Source organism: Tachyglossus aculeatus, chromosome 4 (assembly GCF_015852505.1).
Source record: "Tachyglossus aculeatus isolate mTacAcu1 chromosome 4, mTacAcu1.pri, whole genome shotgun sequence".
Lineage (NCBI taxonomy): Eukaryota > Metazoa > Chordata > Mammalia > Monotremata > Tachyglossidae > Tachyglossus > Tachyglossus aculeatus.
Window position 1 is genome coordinate 133,117,251 of NC_052069.1, and position 19,736 is coordinate 133,136,986.

Sequence of the window (19,736 nt, forward strand, 5' to 3'; positions counted from 1 at the left end):
TCAGGGTGCTTAATTTTCTTAGTCTGGGACAGTGTTAAAAGCCCCCCTCCCCTACCTTAATAATAATAACAGCAATAATAATTGTGGTATTTGATAATAATCGTTTATTATGTGCCAGACACTGCACTAAGCACTGTGCACTAAGCACTGTAGTGGATACAAGCAAATTGGGTTAGACAAGTCCCTATCCCACATGGGGCTCACAGTCTTAATCCCCATTTTACAGATGAGGTAACCGAAGGCCAGAGAAGTGAACTGACTTGCTCAAGGTCACATAGCAGAAAAATGGTGGAGCCGGGATTAGAACTCATGCCCTTTCATACTCTATCCACTAGGCCACACTGCTTCTTTTGGCTTGCTGATGCTGGGATCAAAATATCTGATCTCTTTATCCGAGCAGGACTTAATTGGAGGGGAGGCCAGGCAGCTTTCCTGGAATCTATGGAAAATCTATTTTGGAACCAGGTGATTCCTTTTTCCAGGTTGCACTTATCCTCCGGTCTCTATGAATAATCAAAAAGGGCAGACGACTGGAAAGGTGAACCCTAACACCATTTGGAAATTCACCAACAGAGGAGATTTTTCTTCATGTTGTGTGTAACACTCAGCATGACGGACGGTTGCACATAAAAGAGACCACAGAGAGCGACTAGGGCCACTACCCTATTGGCACTCTGACCTCGGGCATCTCCCCGGGGGAACATCCGGGGCCCTGGAGGTGACAGACCCGCCAGTGGTTGTCTGTAAAGGACAAACACCAAGTAGCGTCTAGGATTAGAACTAAGGTCCTTCTGAATCCCAGGCCCGGGTTCTATCCACTCGGCCATGCTAAGGGCAGGGGCTTGGGAGTCAGAGCGTTTAATCTGCTGTGTGATCTTGGGCAAGTTTCTTAACTTTTCTGGACTTCAGTTGCCTCATCAGCAAAACAGGGGTGAAGACTGAGCCCCACGTAGGACAACCATGGGGGGATTTTAGTAGTGCTCAGAATTCAGGAAGAACTGTGCTCTCTCTGATTTTGAGTGGATAAGAGAGGGAGCTCCAGGCTAGGCTGGAAACAGGAGAGTCGATCGTGAGTAACAACTAGAAAGTTGCTTTGAGACCTGAGAAGACAAGTTGAACGATGGACAGGAGGTGAAGTACAGTAATAGGGCAGTAAGACTTCAAGCCGATTGTGAGTTTTTGTTGCTTGTGAAAAGACACAATTTGCCCTCAGGGAAGGTTGAGGAGAGGAGAAGATGTAGGCTGAGCGATGCTTTAGGAAAGGTCTATAATGAATGATAAAGTATTCTTGTGTTTGTGTGAGTCCAAGTGTGAATGCAGATATTGAGCAAATTGAATCATTTTGGTGTATATGTGGGTTTTATTTTTGTTGTTTGTTTTATGGTATTGTTATGGGCTTATTATATGCCAGTTACTGTACTAAGCACTGGGATGGATACAAGCTAATCAGGTTGGACACAGTCTATGCCCCACATGGTGTTTTCAGTTATAATCCCCAATTTACAGATGAGGTAACCGAGGCACAGAGAAGATAAATTCCTGGCCCTAGGTCACACAGTGGACAAGGAGCGGAGACAAGATTAGAATTCGGGTCATTCTGTCTACGAGGCTAATTCTCTTTCCACTAAATGGATGAATCTTTATGTTCTTTGACTTCTCCTATCGGCTTGTCATTTCAGTTTCAGTCTCCTTAACCAAAAATAATATTCTTGATATTTATTAAATGCTTACTACGTTCAAAGCAAAGTATTAAGTGCTGGGGGAGATTCAGGACAATCTGGAGATTCACAGACCAAGTAGGAGGGAAAACTGATATCGAATCCTCATTTTACTATTGAGAAAACTGAGACGTAGAGAAATTAAGTAACTTTCCCATGGCTATGCAGCCGACAAGTGGTAGAGTTGGGATTAGAAGCCAGGTCTGCTGACTCCCAGGCCTGAGTTCTTCCCAATAGCACCCGGCTTCTACACAGGTCAAAGCTTGGTTCCTCCAATAGAATGTACGCTCCTTGGGGTCAGTGATCACTTGTACTACTACTGTGTCCTCCTTAGGTACTCAATAAATAGAATTGATTGACATTCTTATTCCTTCACCCCCAACATCATTGTTTCTAAATTGAAGTCTTCCTTCCCTCTATCCTATCAATTGCTTCTAATATTGGCTCTTCGCTAATCGCATACAGAAAGTCGATGCTGCCTCCCAGAAGTGCCTAACGTCTCAATGGTGAGGGAATTTCTGCTGCTGGGTTTCTCGGAGGTCCGGAAGCTTCAGCTGGTCCACGCCACGTTGTTCTTCCTTGTCTACCTGGCGGCCCTGACGGCTAATCCTATCGTCGCCGTCACCGCCCTAAACCGGCACCTCCAAACCTCCATGTACTCCCATCAGGAACCTGTCGATCCTCGCCCTCTGCTACATTTCCGTCACCGTCCCCAAATCTGTTATCATCTCACTGACTGATCGGAGATCCATCTCCCACCTGGGCTGTGAGTCCTGGGACTTTTTGGTGGCTCTGTTTGCTGCTTCAGAGCTGTTCGTCCTCAAGGCGATGTCCTATGATTGCTACACCGCCATCTGCCGCCTCCTGCCCTATGAACTCATCATGAACAACACGGCCTGTGGAAAGATGTTGGCCACCTCCTGGCTCAGCGGGGTGCTGTTTGGCGTCCTGTATTCAGCTTCAATTTTCTCCCTGAAATTCTGTGGGTCCAACATCATCCAGCAGTTCTTCTGTGACGTCCTCTGCCCCCTGCTGAAGAGCTCCTGCTTCGAGAACCACGTCGCCATTGATGTGAGCATCACCGCTGGGGTAGCCTTAGGTGTCGCCTGCTTCGTCTCCATCATTGTCTCTTACGTGCGCATCTTCCAGTCCGTCCTGAGGGCGCCGGCCTCCGAGAGCTGGGCCAAACGCTTCTCCACCTGCCAGCCCCACTTCACCGTCTTTACTGCCTTCCTCTCTACGGCCGTCATCTCCTACCTCAAGCCCGTGTCAGACTCCCCCCGACCTGCTGGTGTCCGTGTTCTACATCGTGGTACCGCCACTCTGTACCCACTCATCTACAGCCTGAGGATCTGGGACTTAAGGCCACCCTCCTCTACGGGAGAAAATGTATCTTTCCTTTTGCTGTCTATGTCATTCCTCATCAGGGTTCTGACCGTGGAGGTATCCATATAAAGAGCTGTCCAAAGAGAAAGTCCAGGGTCTGAAGATTTGTCAATATCTGGGACAAATGTTCATAAGACGTGTGTGACTTTATGCCCGGTGTGGGCAGGGATTGTATCTCTTCGTTCTGAATGGTACTTTCCAAGCGCTTAGTACACTGTTGTGCACACAGTAAGCACTCAATGAATATGCTGAATAAATGAATGAAACGCTGAAAATTTATTGTTTGGGCGGCATCATGGCTTAGTGGAATGAGCACGTGGCTAGGAGCCGTGAGATTTGAAAAGTCTGCACGGTTCTGCCACCGGCCCGCTGTATGACCTTGGTCCAGCCACGTAACTTCTTTGGGTCTCTGTAAAATCGGGATTCAATATGGGCTCTCTTTTTCTCTTAAAATCTGAGCCCCTGTGGATCAGGAAACGTGTCCGATCTGATTAGTTTGTTTCTACTCCAGGAATTGGTAATCTTTTGCAAGTGAATTCTTAATAAATTCAATAATGATAAAGTTGACAGTACTACTGATAAAACAGTAATTCTTTGAATTTTAAGATCACTCTTGGTGGTTATGAAAATCAGAAAATCAGAGGGTGACAGGGGAGAAGGGACACAATTATAGAAACTGTCCCCCACATCTGACTGCCTGTTTACTTGTTTTGATGCCTGTCTCCCCCTCACAGATTGTGAGCACGTTGTGGGCAGGGATTATCTTTATTTGTTGCTAAATTTTACTTTCCAAGCGATTAGTACAGTGCTCTGCACACAGTAGGAGGGGAAGATGTGGGATGACACAGGGGATTTCAAAGATGGGGAAAGCTGTGCTCTGATGGACTGGAAGGTGGAAGGAAGAAATGTGGGCTGACATTATTTCTCTATCTGTTTATTTATGTCTCTTTAATGTTTCTGTAAACATCACTGAGATATTTTGAAAGGCTACAGGACCATTCAGAGGAGAGAATGCAGTGAGCTCCCCACTCTAGTTTGGTACCGTTGCTCAGCTCTGAGATAGAAGAGGATGAACCCTAGGCTACAACCTATTCCTTCTGAAACCAGGGATTTTCCCGTCGTGTACAGCCACCCAGTATCAGTGATTCCTTCCCATCACCCCGTTCTCAGAGCCTCTCAGCCACTCCCAAACTGATAATAATGACAACAATAATGATAATTGCATTTGTTAAGTGCTCACTATGTGTCAAGCACTGTTCTAAGCGCTGGGGTAGATGCAACATAATTAGGTTGTCCTACCTGGGGTTCACAATCATATTCCCCATTTTCTAGATGAAGTAACCGAGCCCAGAGAAGTTAAGTGGTTTTCCCAAGGTCTCACAGCAGACACGTGGCAGAACCGGGATTAGACCCCACGTCCTGTGACTCCCAAGCCCGGACTCTTGCCACTAAGCTATGTTGCTTCTCATGCTGCTTCTCTGGGTTGCTCCCCCAAGCCAGCCCGGACGAGGGTCGTAGGATGGATTTAGAGTCATTTCTAGTTCTTTCTAGATTTCCAATCAGAAGATGTCAGAAATACAACTGATTAAATGGCCGATAGATTGTTTGAGGTCATGAACAAGATGAAACTCAGAGAAGCAGCGTGGCCTAGTCTACAGGGCAAATTTCTTCACTTCTCTGGGCTTCAGTTCCCTCATCTGTAAAATGGGGATTGAGAATGTGAACCCCATGTTGGACCGGGACTATGTTTAACCTGTTGAGCTTGTATAGAATCCCAGCATTTAGTACAGTGCCTGGCACATAGTAGGCGCTTAACACGTTCCATTGAAGAAAAAAATAAAGAAGCTGAAGTGCCTACCCGTTGACCCAGATGGTCACTAGCAGAGGAAACTGTTAGGATGCTTTTTCCATGGGAACCCTACAGATAAGTGCCATCACCGGATCCTCATCTCTGCGGGGACTGAAAGACTGTGGGGACAGACCGCCATGATCCGGTCCTCCGGGGTCCCCCAACAGAGCAGCGGCTTGAAGTCTTTCTTCTCTATGACTGCACTTCAACTCCTGTCCATCGTTCAACTCGTCTTCTCAGCTCTCAAAGCAACTTTCTAGTTGTTACGCACGATCGACTATCCTGCTTCCAGCCTAGCCTGGAACTCCCTCTCTTATCTACTCAAAATTAGAGAGAGTACAGTTCTTTCCGAATTCTGAGCACTGCTAAAATCCCCCCTTCCTCCAACCAGCTTCCCCAATTTATTTCCCAGCGTTCTAAACCCACGTCACCTAACTCAAGCATGAATCAACTCATTTCTAGCCTCATTTAGTGCAAAAATCATGGGCCCAGGAGTTCTCGTCCTGACTGTGAGCTCCTTGAGGGCAGCATACACATCTACCAGCTCTGTTCTATTGTACTCTCCCAAGCATAGCTTAGTGGGAGTCAGAGGACATTGGTTCTCATCTTGCCTCCATCTCTTTGCTGCTGTAGGACCTTGGGTAAGTCTCTTGACTTCTCTGAGCCTCAGTTTCCTCAACTGTAAAATGAGGGTTAACACTGTGAGCCCCATGTGTAACAAGGACTGTGCTTAACTAGTATCACTTAGTACAGTGCTTGGGACATAGTAAGAGTTTAACAAGTACTACAATTATTATTACTCTCCAAGTGTTTAGTGCACACAGTAAGCTCCCCAAAATATGATTCAAGACTAATTGATTGATAGTAAATTATTCTGTGTCAATGTAGCCCAGCAAGCTGGAAAGCCCGTGAGGGCAGGGATTCCAACCTTTCCCGCTATTCGTTTTCTCCCAACATTCGGAAAAAAAACACTTATAGGTTGGAATTGCTGATAATGCCAGTGGTGGTCCAAAGCTGGTCACACTCTCTCCGCCCTGCCTGTCATCTAGCCTCTGCAAGGGATTCTGGGACCCAAGGAAGGACAAAGTGATTGTCCACAGTGCTGGAGCACTGTAGCCTGGCGGGTAGTTAGCATGGTAGCTTGATTTGAGGAGGAAGAACGAGAGATGTGAGATGGTTTGGGGTTACTGAACTGGAAAACACCTCCCCTCCTGCTAGCACCCCTACTCTTACCCCACTGGGATCTTCTGCCCTGGTCTGAACCCCAATTTAGGCCCCAGATAGGCTCCATCTCTTCCATCCTCATCTTGGTCCCCCCTGCCCCTCCAACCCATTCTCACCAGGGCAGTGTGAAGCTGGGGGTCGCTGACCTCTGCAGAGCTGGGCTTGTCCCCTCTTTCACCTCAGACTCTTGGGTTCAGTCGGCTAGGTCCCTCTCCACTCTCCCTCAAACCCCGAGACGCTCTCCAGACGGCCTCTGCCCCTGTAGACAAAGCAGGAGCTGCTCTGAGGGGGATCTAGAGGATGGCTCGGGGCCCTGAAGAGGGGCCTCGTGGCCTAGACAAGCCAACAACCCTCTGGTCACGTGGTTCCTGAGGCTCCTGGGAGACAAGGGCCCGGTCGCTGCAGCATCAACCATGGTGCTGGCCCTCGGGATTCCTGTGGAAACAGTGGCCTCTGCATCCCAGCGTCCCAACGCGTCCTGTTTTCAACGACAGTCTTTAGCCACTGTGAATGGCTTCACCTTTGTCTAATTCACAATCTGAGACACTCAATCTGTCAGTCAATCAGTCAATTTAAACTTTTTCTTATGGTCTTTGTATGTCAGGCACTATTCTAAGTACCGGGGTATGTACAAAAGCTAATCTGATTGGACAGATTTCATGTTCCCCATGGGGCTTACATCTCAATTCCCATTTTACAGATGAGGGAACTGAGGCACAGAGAGCTTAAACAAACCTGCCCAAGATCACACAGCAGACATGTGGTGGAACCGAGATCAGAACCCATGCCCACCTCAGGCCCTCGCTCTGCCCGCTAGGCAACGTTGCTTCTTCTGACTTGTCCTGATTGCAAATCCACTGAAGCTCTGTTCATACTGACTATAGAAACTGTACATTTAAATCAAGTGTTCATCCAATTTCTCATCTTTCCCTTCTCTCCTTCCTCCTCTAGGTAATTTCTGTGTCTCTCTCCCCCATTAGACCATCATCTCCTGGAGAGAAGGAACAATGCAATTATATCTCTTTTCAACTCTCCTGAGAGTTTACTACAGTACTTTGCACCCAGGATGTGGTAAATAAATGCCATTGAAAATAATAATATTAATAATTATGATCTTTTTTAAGTGCTTACTATGTGCCAAGCACCCTTCTAAGTGCTGGAGTAGTTACACGTTTGAACGCAGTCCCTGTACCACGCTGGGCTCACAGTCTCAATCCCCATTTTACAGATGAAGTAACAGAGGCACAGAGAAGTGAAGTGACTTGCCCAAGGTCACAGGGCAGACAAGTAGCATAACAGGGATTAGGACCTGCCACCTCTCACTTCCAAGCCCGGGCTCTGGATGGATGGATGGATGGACAGATAGATGAATGGTTGGAAGGATGGATGGATGGAAGGTAGGAAAGATGGATTGAAGAGAGAAGATGGATTTGACAAGACAAATGGAGCTGCAGTCACCCTTTCTTCCCTTCTCCCATACCACCTCCCATTTTCCAACTTTCATTCCCACCCCCAGAGTCATGCTAAGGGGCTTATCATTATATTTTCATAGTTATTACTAATAACGATATCATTATTGTGTGCATTAAAAGGCAGTGTGCATTCTCTGCCTACAATGAGTTTAGAGTCTAAAGGGACTCCCCTTCCTTTAGGCCAGGATGCCTCACCAAAACTGGATAGTCAATCCTACTTTAGTCTTAGCTGCCTCCCTCCCACACTTTGACAATTCATCAACGACCAGCGTTTTCTGTGAACCCTGTAGGACAGCTGAGTATCTGGCTAGGTCCAAGGGCAATTCCTTGGTCAAGTGATGGTGTGAGATTATTTGCACAAGGAAGGAGACATTTTGTCCCAGAGTAGAGACTGGGTGAGTGACCCATTTAGGATCCTGCCCGTGGTGGCTTTCATATCCCGTTTCCTCAGGGTGTAGATGAGGGGGTTTAGGGCAGGGGGCACTACCGTATAGAACACGGACACCAGCAGGTCCAGTACTGAGGGGGAATCTGAGGGTGGCTTCAAGTAAGCACATAAGGAAATCATGACAAAGAGAGTGATGACAAAGAGGTGAGGCAGGCAGTTAAATAAAGCTTTGGCCCGTCCCTCGGCGGCAGGCATCCTCAACACGGCCTGGAAGATACGAGATTATGATGAGAATAAAGCAGACGAAGCAGACGACATGGTCGTCGGAGCAGGTGATCAGCAGGGAAGGGACGTCACAGAAAAACTACTGGAAGACGTTGGACACGCGGAAGGACAGGGCGAAGGTCGGAGCTGAAAACAAGACTCCAAACGGGCCCCCACTGACCCATGAGGCGGCCGCCATCTTCCCACAGACCATTCTGTTCATGATGACCTCGTAGCGCAGCGGGAGGCAGATGGCGGCGTAGCAGTCATAGGACCTAACCGTGAGGGCAAAATATTCTGAACCTTCAAAGAAAATCACCAGACAGACCTATACTGCACAGCCTAGGAAGGAGATTTCTCTACGGTCGGCCAGGGAGTTGTGGATGGATTTGGGGGCGGTGACGGAGATGTAGCAGAGGTCGAGGACAGACAGGTTCCTGAGAAAGAAGTACATGAGAATGTGGAGTCCACGATCCAGGTCGATGATGGGGACGATGAGGAGATTACCCGTCAGGGTCGCCAGGTAGAGCAGGAGAAACAGTGCGTCGTGGACCAACTGCAGCTCCCGGATCTCCGAGAAACCCAGCAGGAAGAAACCTGTCACCGTGGAGACAGTGGGCATTTTGGGGAGGCATCATTGACTTTCTGCAGTGGATGCGGGAAAAGGCAAAGTTAGAGTCCATTGTTGGAATGAGTGAAGAAATTGACAGGACATTTGCTCGTGTTGCTCTATGGAAAGGTGACAGTTATTGGATTTAAAATAATCTTTGAGTGCATTATCCTGCAGGGATAAGGAAATATCCGGATTTTTACACTATTCTGGTCGATATAAAGGGAATTCCTGAGATGGTCTACCCTCCGCCACACCGACAGAGTTGGTAGAAACATTCCCTGCCCACTTCGAGTTTACTGTCTGAAAGGAGATCTTTTTCTGTCTTCGTCTTCAACCCTCCTCACTACCTGAACTTGTTCCCTGCTTCCACTACCCAGTATTTTGCGTGCACCCATACACATATACAAACATACACAGCTTCTAGCACAGGGAATGTGATTGCAGCAGCTCCTGTAAAGTGGAAAATGAATTCGTTCAGTAATATTTATTGAGCTGTTACTGTGTGCAGAACACTGTACCTAATGCTGGGGAGAGTACAACAGAATAATAAACAGACACAGGCCCTGCTCACAACGAGTTTACAGTCTAGAGGAATAACGGATTGTAGTTGGGTTGATTTCAGTGAATGTCTGATCACGGGCTTCAGTGCCATCAGCCTGTTCTAATTCTCCTCCTCATTACCCGCTTTTTTCAACCAACCCTCCAAAAAACGAACTTTCTTACCGTGACTCGCTTTTGATGCTTCCTCCTCACACCTCTGGCTTCCACCCTTCCTTTGGTCTGGAAATATGCCCTTTTTAATTCCCCAGCCCAAGATATCCCAGCCTCAAAAACCCTATGGGACTACAGCGTCCTGCCCCTGCTGGGCTCCGTTCCTCCGCAGGTCGGGACCAAGATCGCCTTTAAGGTTTTAGAGCTGACTGAGAACTACACTGAGAACTACACTCCTGCGGTCTCCAATTTCAAGAAGGGAAGAATCGTAAGCTACCTTCTCAAGGGGAATTTAGCTAATTCACTTTTTTCCACCATCTGTCAGTGACCATCTCCAGACTTAATCAATCAATCAATCGTATTTATTGAGCACTTACTGTGTGCAGAGCACTGTACTAAGCGCTTAGGAAGTACAAGTTGGCAACATATAGAGACAGTCCCTACCCAACAGTGGGCTCACAGTTTAAATGGGGGAGACAGAGAACAAAACCAAACAAACTAACAAAATAAAATAAATAGAATAGATATGTACAAGTAAAATAAATAAATAAATAAATAGAGTAATAAATATGTACAAACATATATACATATATACAGGTGCTGTGGGGAAGGGAAGGAGGTAAGATGAGGGGGATGGAGAGGGGGACGAGGGGGAGAGGAAGGAAGGGGCTCAGTCTGGGAGGGCCTCCTGGAGGAGGTGAGCTCTCAGCAGGGCCTTGAAGGGCGGAAGAGGGCTAGCTTGGCGGATGGGCAGAGGGAGGGCATTCCAGGCCCGGGGGATGACGTGGGCCGGGGGTCGATGGCGGGAGAGGCGAGAACGAGGTACGGTGAGGAGATTAGCGGCAGAGGAGCGGAGGGTGCGGGGTGGGCTGTAGAAGGAGAGAAGGGTGGTGAGGTAGGAGGGGGCGAGGTGATGGAGAGCCTTGAAGCCGAGGGTGAGGAGTTTCTGCCTGATGTGCAGATTGATTGGTAGACACTGGAGATTTTTGAGGAGGGTAGTAACATGCCCAGAGCGTTTCTGGACAAAGACAATCCGGGCAGCAGCATGAAGTATGTATTGAAGTGGGGAGAAACACGAGGATGGGAGATCAGAGAGAAGGCTGACAATGCATCTGCAGACTCTCAGGATATTGCTACTTGAGGTAAGACTCAATAATCTAGACTGTAAGATCCTTGAGGAAACATTTCTACCAACTCTTTTATATTGTATTCTTCCAAGCACTTAGTACAGTGCTCTGCACGCAGTAAGCACTCAATAAATGTCTCCGATTGGTGGACTGATCGATGCCTGCTTCCCCCCTAGATAGTGAGCTCCTTGTGGGCAGGGAACATGTCAACCAACTCTTTTATAGGGTACTCTCCTCAGCACTTAGAATAGCGCTCTGCACACATTAAGCACTCAAAAATATGACTATCAAGCACTACTAATAATAATGATAATAATGATAGTATTTGTTAAGCGCTATGCCCCAAGCACTGTTATAAGCACTGGGGGAGATAGAAGGTAATCGGGTTGTCCCAATTGTAGCTCACAGTCTTAATCCCCACTTTACAGATGAGGTAACAGAGGCCCAGATATGTAAAGTGACATGCCTGAAGTCACATAGCTGACAAGTGGTGGAGCTGGAATTTCAACCCATGACCTCTGCGTCCCATCCCCATGCTTTTTCCAGTAAACCAGGCTACTGCTCATCCACATATCCATTGTTCCATTCTTTTGTCCTCCCAGTTGTAAGTGACATTTTGCCTATCCAGCCTATTAGATTGGGAAGTCTTTGAGGGCAGGGATCATGCCTTTTACCTCTCTTTTTACAGGATTTCTTAAGCTCTCATTATGTGCCAGGCACTGTACTAAGCTATGGGGTGAATACACGAAAATTGGGTGGGGCCCATCCCCCGCCCCACACAGGGCTCACAGTCTCAGTCCCCATGTTACAAATGAGGGACGTGAGGCACAGAGAAGAGAAGTGACCTGCCCCAAATCCCTCGAAAGAGAATCTGCCTGGCCCAGTGGAAAGAGCACGGACCTGGGCTCTAATTCCAGCTCTGACAATTGCTTGCTGTGTGAACTTGGGCAAGTTACTTCTCTTCTCTGTGCCTCAGTTCCTCTCTTCTCCTTCCTGCTCAGACTGTAAGCCCCATGAGGTACAGGGATTGTGTCCAACCTGATTAACTTTCCCAGTGTTTAGAACAATGTCTGAAACATAGTAAGGACATAACAAATACCATTTAAAAAAGGGAAAAGAGATGAAGCCGTTATTAGAACTCAACTGCACTGACTCGCAACCCATGCTTTTTCTGATAGGATACACTGCTTCTCTCTTGCAACTGCCCAAGATTTGGTGAGGGACGTCCTGTGCGGAGGAATCGGTGATGAATATCTGGCTGGTGCAGTTTCATTTACTCCCTCTTGTCCCAGACCGGAGGATGGTTGAAGTCACCACCGCAAGGGGATGGCACCATGCCATAATGCCTTAGCCCGGCAGCCATGGTAACCGGGTTTTAGGCGGTGGATGGAGGGGACCAAAGGGCTACTGTAGGGGCAAGGATTTTCTCTCTGCTTGTGTATGCAGCTCAGGTTCCAACTCCACCCTGGGCCCCGGGTATGAACGTCTTCTCAGAGTGACCCTCCCACTCACATTGATTTGCGTGATGGTCTCTCCCTATCCATCCCCAACCCCTGTCACTCTCACTGGACCAACGTGGGGCTGAGGGACCCCTGACCCTCTCTGGGCTGGGCTTTTTCCCCTCTCTCCTCGGACTCCTGGATGCAGCGGCCACATAGAGACAGAGAGGAACCATCAGCTTCTCTCTGCTCTCCCGCGGACACTGACATGCGCTTTCCGGGCAGGGCCCCCGTCCCCTAGGGTGAAGCCACAGCTGCTCAGAGGGGGGTCCCCGAGGACCGGATCACGGCGGCTCGTCTCCACGGTCTTTGAATCTCCACATAGATGAGGATCCGGTGATGACACGTATCTGCAGGGTTCTATGGCAACGGCATCTTTAAAGGTTCCCGCAGTAAGTGACCATCTGGCTCAACGGTTGGGCGATTCAGCTTCTTTTTTTTCTTCAATGGTACCTGTTAAGCGCTTACTATGAGACAGGCACTGTACTGAGTCCTGGGATTCGATACAAGCTCATCATGTTGGACATAATCCCTTTCCCACATGGAGCTCACAGTCTCAATCCCCATTTTACAGATGACGATACAGAAGACCAAAGAAGGGAAGAGACTTGCCCAAGGTAAGGAGCAGAAAGGTACAGAGCCAAGATTAAAACCCAGGTCATTCTGACTCCCAGGTCCATGCTCTATTGCACGCCACGCTGCTTCTCTGAGTTTCATCTTGTTCATGACCTCAAACAATCTATCATTTAATCATTAGTATTTTCTGACGTCTTCTGATTGCAAAACTAGGGAGAACGAGAAATGACTCTCAATCCATCCTAAAACCCTCTCCCGGGCTGGTTTGGGGGATTAACCCACAGAAGCATCATGAGAAGGAGCGTATCTTAGTGGCAAGACTCCGGGTTTGGGAGTAAGAGGACGTGGGCTCTAATCCCGCCTCCATCACTTGTCTACTGTGTGACCTTTGGCAAGTCACTTAATTTCTCTGTGCCTCAGTTACCTCATCTGGAAAATGGGGATTAAGACTGTGAATCCCAGGTGGGACAACCTGATCACGTTGTACCTAACCCAGCGCTTAGAACAGTGCTTGATGCATAGTAAGCACTTAAGAAATGCAACTATTACCATTGTTATTATTGTTATCAGTTTAGGGGGTGGTTAAGGGGTCTGAGAACGGGGTGATGGGAGGGAATCACTGACACTGAATGGGTGTACACGACGATAAAATCCCTGGTTTCAGAAGAAATAGGTTATAGCCTAGGGCTCGTCCGCTTCTATCTCATAGCTGAGACACTGTACCAAACTGGGGTGAGGAGGCCATTGCATTCTCTTCCCTGAATGGCCCTGTCCTCTTTCAAAATATCTCAGGGATGGAAAATGGAGAAATAATCTGCCTGTCCACATTTCCTCCTCCCCACTTCCAGTCCACCAGAGCACAGCTTTCCCCATCCTCAATGCCCTTCTGACACCCCACCACTTCCACGATACCTTGCACGATTCTTTTCTCTTCTCCCTAAGTCATCTTCTCCCAACTACCAATCAGCATCTTAGACCAATTTTCCATTTTAGCACTCACACCCACGATTATAGTTTTGTACACAGTGGCTTTTATAAAATATACTCTTTGAGCACATAGTCACCAGTTTACCGTTCTTTCCATTCTCTTCTTTGTCCTCTCATTAACTGATTCCATGCCTATCTCCCCTGTTACATTTTACGCTCTTGGAAAGCAGGGATGGTGTATAATCTATTTTGATCCCCCAGAAGTGTTCACTGCAGTACTTTACACCCAGGATGCATTCAACAAATATCGTTGATAGATGAATATATGGAGGGGTTGTTGGATGGATGGATGGATGGTGGAAGGGTGGGTGGGTAGATGGATGGATAGATGACTGGATGGATGGGTGGTTTGTGTGCTGTGTAACTTTAGGCAAGGCATTTCACTTCTCTGTGCCTCAGTAACTTCATCTGTAAAATGGGGATTGAGCCTGTGAGCCCCACATGGGAAAGGGACTATGCAATACCTGATTAGCTTGTATCTGCCCCAGTACTTAGTACAGTGCCTGGCACATAGTAAGCGCTTGACAAATACCACTATTATTATTACTATGGATAGATGGTTAGGTGGATTGATGGATGGATGGATAGATGGATGGATGGATGGATGGATAGATGGATGGATGGATGGATAGATGGATGGATGGATGGATGGATGGATGGATGGATGGATGGATGGATGGATGGATGGATGGATGGATGGATGGACAGACAGATGGGTTAACAGACAGACAGTTGGACAGATGGATGGTAGGACAGATGGATGGATGGATGAACGAATGGATTCAAGATAAGGATTTGATTAGTCAAATTCATTCATTCATTCAATCGAATTTATTGAGCACTTACTGTGTGCAGATCACTATACCAAGCGTTTGGAAAGTACGGTTCAGCAACAAATAGAGATAATCCCTGCCTATAACGGGCTCACAGTCTTGGAGGGGAGACAGGCATCAAAGCAAGTAAACAGGCTGTCAAATGTAGGGGGCAGTTTCCATGATTCCATCTCTTCTCCCTTGTTACGCTCCGATTTTCTGATTTTCATAACTACGAAGGGTGATCTTAAAAGTCATAGAAATACTGTTATTATCAGTAATAGTATCAACATTATCACTATTGAATTTACTAAGAATTTACTTGCAAAAGACTGCCAAGTCCTGGAGTAGAAAAAAACTAATCCGTTTGAACAGGTTTCCTGGCCCTCAGGGGTTCAGACACTCAGAGAAAGAGAGAACACAAATTGAATCCCGATTTTACAGAGAGACTCAAAGAGGTTATATGGCTGGTCCAACGTCATATAGCAGGCCGGTGGCAGAACCATGCAGACCTTTCAAAAGTGAAGACTCCCAGACACATGTTCGTTCCACTAAGCCATGATACCACCCAAACAATCACTTATCATTCATTCATTCATTCATTCATTCATTCATTCATATTTATTGAGTGCTTACTGTATGCTGAGCACTGTACTAAGTGCTTGGAAAGTACTATTCAGAATAATGAGAGACAATCCCTGCCCACACCGGGCTTACAATCACACACTTCTTATCCACCTTTGTCCCAGACATTGACAAATCCTCAGGTGCCGGACTTTCTTTTTGGACAGCTCTTTATATGTATACCCCCATGGTCAGATCCCTCATAAGGAATGGAATAGTAAGCCCGCTTTTTCCTCCCCTCCTCCCCATCCCCCCGCCCTACCTCCTTCCCCTCCCCACTGCACCTGTATATATGTTTGTACAGATTTATTACTCTATTTATTTTACTTGTACATATTTACTATTTTATTTATTTTGTTAATGATGTGCACCTAGCTTTACTTCTATTTATTCTGATGACTTGACACCTGTCCACATGCTTTCTTTTTTTGCCTGTCTCCCACTTCTAGACTGTGAGCCCGTTGTTGGGTAAGAACAGTCTCTATATGTTGCCAGCGTGTACTTCCCAAGCGCTTAGTACAGTGCTCTGCACACAGTAAGAGCTCAATAAATACGATTGAATGAATGAATGAATAAGCAAAAAGAAACATAAATTCTGTCCCTTAGAGGACTTGCACATCTTCTGGGTCACGCTGAGGGTGCTGGCCGCCGAGAGCCGGGCCAAACCCTTCTCCACCTGCCTGCCTCACCTCGTCATTGTCACCCTTTTCATCCCTTCCGGCTCCTCTGCTTACTTGAAGCCGCTATCCGACTCCCCCTCAGCGCTGGAAATGACGCTGTCCGTGTTCTATTCTGTAGTGCCCCCCCACCCTGACTCCCCTCAGCCTGAGGAATCGGCACGTGAAGGCGGCGATTGAAAAAACGTTTAGAGCAGAAGCCACCCCAAGGAACTATCCTTCAGATTGTTAACTCCTTGGAAACAGGCGTGCTGTCGACAGCAGATGCCCTGAAATAAAAATAAAAATAGTTAATCATTACGGCATTTGTTAAGCGCTTACTGTGTGCCAAGCACTTTTCTATGCGCTGGGTAGATACAAGGTAATCAGGTTGTCCCTCTTGGGGCTCACAGTCTTAATCCCTATTTTACAGATGCGGTAACTGAGGCACGGAGAAGTTAAGTGGCTCGACCAAAGTCACACAGAAGCTCTCTGCTCTCCCGGGGACACTGAGATGCTTCTGCAGATGGACCCCGTCTTCCAGAATAAAGCAGCTGCTGCTCTGAGGGGAATCCCTGGAGGTCCGGACCAGGCCCCAAAGACCTGAAATGACTTGCCCAATGTCACACACCTGATAAGTGGCAGACCTGGGATTTGAACCCAGGCCCTCTTGACTCCTGGGCCCTCGCTCTTTCCACTAAACGACACTGCTTTTGATTTAGAGAAATTGTCACTCTGACCCTGGTCATTCAGTTCCCTATTGAAATTTCCCTCACCTTTCCCCTGCTCAGCTCCAGAGTCACCGGGCCTGTCCTGGGCAGGAGAGTATCTACTTCTTGCTGAGAGACAGGCTCACTTCATCATGTCGGTCCTGAACCCTGGTGGCAGAGACAGGAAGGAATGGGAGAGGGGTAAGAGCTGTCAGGATCCTCGCTCCCCCTCTTGGATCTCCGGATGCCTGCGCCTTCCCCTCAGATGACGGCCCGGTTATTTCCTGGGGAATTCCCCGTGGGAGGACGGGCCCGGCGCTCCGCTGAAACAGCTGACTGTTCGGGAATCTTGGAAGGCCGGGATCGTGGGCTCCTTGTGGTCTCGGCCCCCACAACGTAAATGACTGTTCAATCCCACGTGGTTCCCACTCTGGGATTCCTTCCTATGACAACATCAACAGACTAATCATCATTCCCTTTCTTTGATTAACAATAGTGTTCTGGTTAAGCTCTGAGGTTCGGAGCCTGATCCCATGCCAGGGCTTGGGACCATCTGAAATCCATCTTAGACATTGCCCTCTTGACTGTAAGCTCATCACGAGCAGGGAATGTATCTACCAACCCTGTTATATTGTTATATCGTACTCTCCCAAGTGCTTAGTTCCAAGGTCTGAACATAGTGAACACTCAGTAAATATGATCGATCGATTGATTGATATGCATTATTTTAACCTACTGAATTCCTATCTGCATTCTCTATTCCTCCCAAGCTCACCATTTGACTGTGACTCGTTCCCAACTCTCCCCACTCAGACCCCTACATCACCACCTTTCCCTTGCTGGAATTCCCTCTGCTTTGATATCCACCCGGCCACAGGGCTTCCCATCTTCAAAACACCTTCCTAAAACTCTGTTAAATCCACGGGACCATCCATGATTATTTTCTTCATAATGGTACGTGGTAAGTGTTTACTATTTTCCAGGGACCGTTCTAAGCACTGAAGTACATACAAGCTAGTCAGGTTGGACACAGTCCCTGTCCCGCATAGGACTTCCAGTGTTAATCCCCACTTTACAGATGAGGACTTCGAATCAAGAAGTGAAATGACTTGCCCAAGGTCACATGGCAGACAAGTGGTGGAGGTGGAATTAGAATCCAAGGTTCTCTGACTCCCAGGTCCATGCTCTATCAATTGGGTTTTGCTGCTTCTCTGGGGTTCCCTGTCTCAGGGTGCATAATTATCTCGGTCCGGGCCTGTGTAAAAAGCCGGCCTCCCCATCCTTAACAATAATATAATATTAACAATAATAATAATTGTGGTATTTGATAAGCGTTTATTATGTGCCAGGCACTGTACTAAGCGCTGAGGTGGATAGAAGCAAATTGGGTCAGGCAAGTCCTTGTCCCACATGGGCTCACAGTCTCAACCCCTATTTCACCGATGAGGGAACTGAGGCCCAGAGAAGTGAAGAGTCTTGCCCACCGTCACATAGCATAAAGGTAACAGAGACGAGATTAGAAACCGGGTCATTTTGACTCCCAGGTCCATGCTCTATAGCCTAGGCCATGCTGCTTCTCTGAGTTACATCTTGTTCATGACCTCAAACAATCAATTGGACATTTAATGAGTTGCATTTTCTGACATCTGATTGCAAATCTATAGAAAACGAGGAATGGCTCTATATCCATCGTAAGACCCTCCCCCGGGCTGGCTTGGTGGCTCAACTCGGAGAAGTAGCATAAGCAGCTAGCTCTCTTCCTCCCTTCAAGGCCCTACTGAGAGCTCACCTTCTCCAGGAGGCCTTCCCAAACTGATCCCCCTCCTTCCTCTCCCCCTACTCCCCCTCCCTATCCCCCCCGCCTTACCTCCTTCCCCTCCCCACAGCACCTGTATATATATTTATGTTTGTACATATTTATTACTCTATTTTATTTGTACATATTTATTCTATTTATTTTATTTTGTTAATATATTTTGTTTTGTTCTCTGTCTCCCCCTTCTAGACTGTGAGCCCACTGTTGGGTAGGGACCGTCTTTATATGTTGCCAACTTGTACTTCCCAAGCGTTTAGTACAGTGCTCTGTACACAGTTAACGCTCAATAAATACGATTGAATGAATGAATGAATGAATGAATGAAAACAGCAGCCTAGCTTAATGGCAAGATCCCGGACTTGTGAGTCAGAGGACGTGGATTCTAATACCAGCTCCGCCATGTCCCTGGGGATTAAGAATAATGATAATCATGATAATAATAGTGGTATTTGTTAAGTGCTTACTATGTGCCAAGCTCTGTTCTAAGCGCTGGGTTAGATACAACGTAATCAGGTTGTCCCACGTGGGGTTCACAGTTTTAATCCCCATTTTTCAGATGAGGTAACAGGCAGACAGAAGTTAAGTGGCTTGCACAAGGTCACACAGCAGCCAAGTGGTGGAGGCTGGATTAGACCCCATGCCCTTTGACTCCCAAGCCCGCGCTCTTTCCACTAGATCATGCAAATCCCGTCAAATTCCCCAAGGAGAGGGGGTACAACGATCGGGCTAGTTTTTTGGTTTCTCTGGAGTCGTCCTTTCATTTAGATATTATTTGAACGGATTCTTTTCCATCAATTCCCTTTCATTACCAAGCCTCATTCCCCTTCTCCTCCTCTGTGTCCTGGGTTCTTACCTCGAGCTGGAAGCTCTGCTCTCCCCCAACCGAAAAGTCTAGGCCAGCTAGTCAGTGGCTCGGTGATCCAATGGATCAGCAAAAGAGGTGGTCGGGGCCCGACTGACCCAGCGAGTCAAATAATCTCCATTAAAATGCCTTGAAGGTCTCAAGGGGTGTAATGAACAAGAGACAAATCTGCATGAAGCAAACCTCTCCTTTCTCCCGTCAAATATTTTCTTTTCAGGACCTGAAGACCTTATGAAGAGAAATCCAAGCAGATTTTTTTTTGCATTAAACAAATTTCTCCCTTTCACCACCAATATACGCTTTTCATTCTCATTTCAAAGACCTTGAGGGCCTGACGTGAACTATTACGCAGGAGGTGTTTCTGCAGGAAGCCAATTTCCTCGTACATTTCCACTTCAGGTCTTGAAGACCTTAAGTTGAATATTATGAGGTGAGTTTTTGT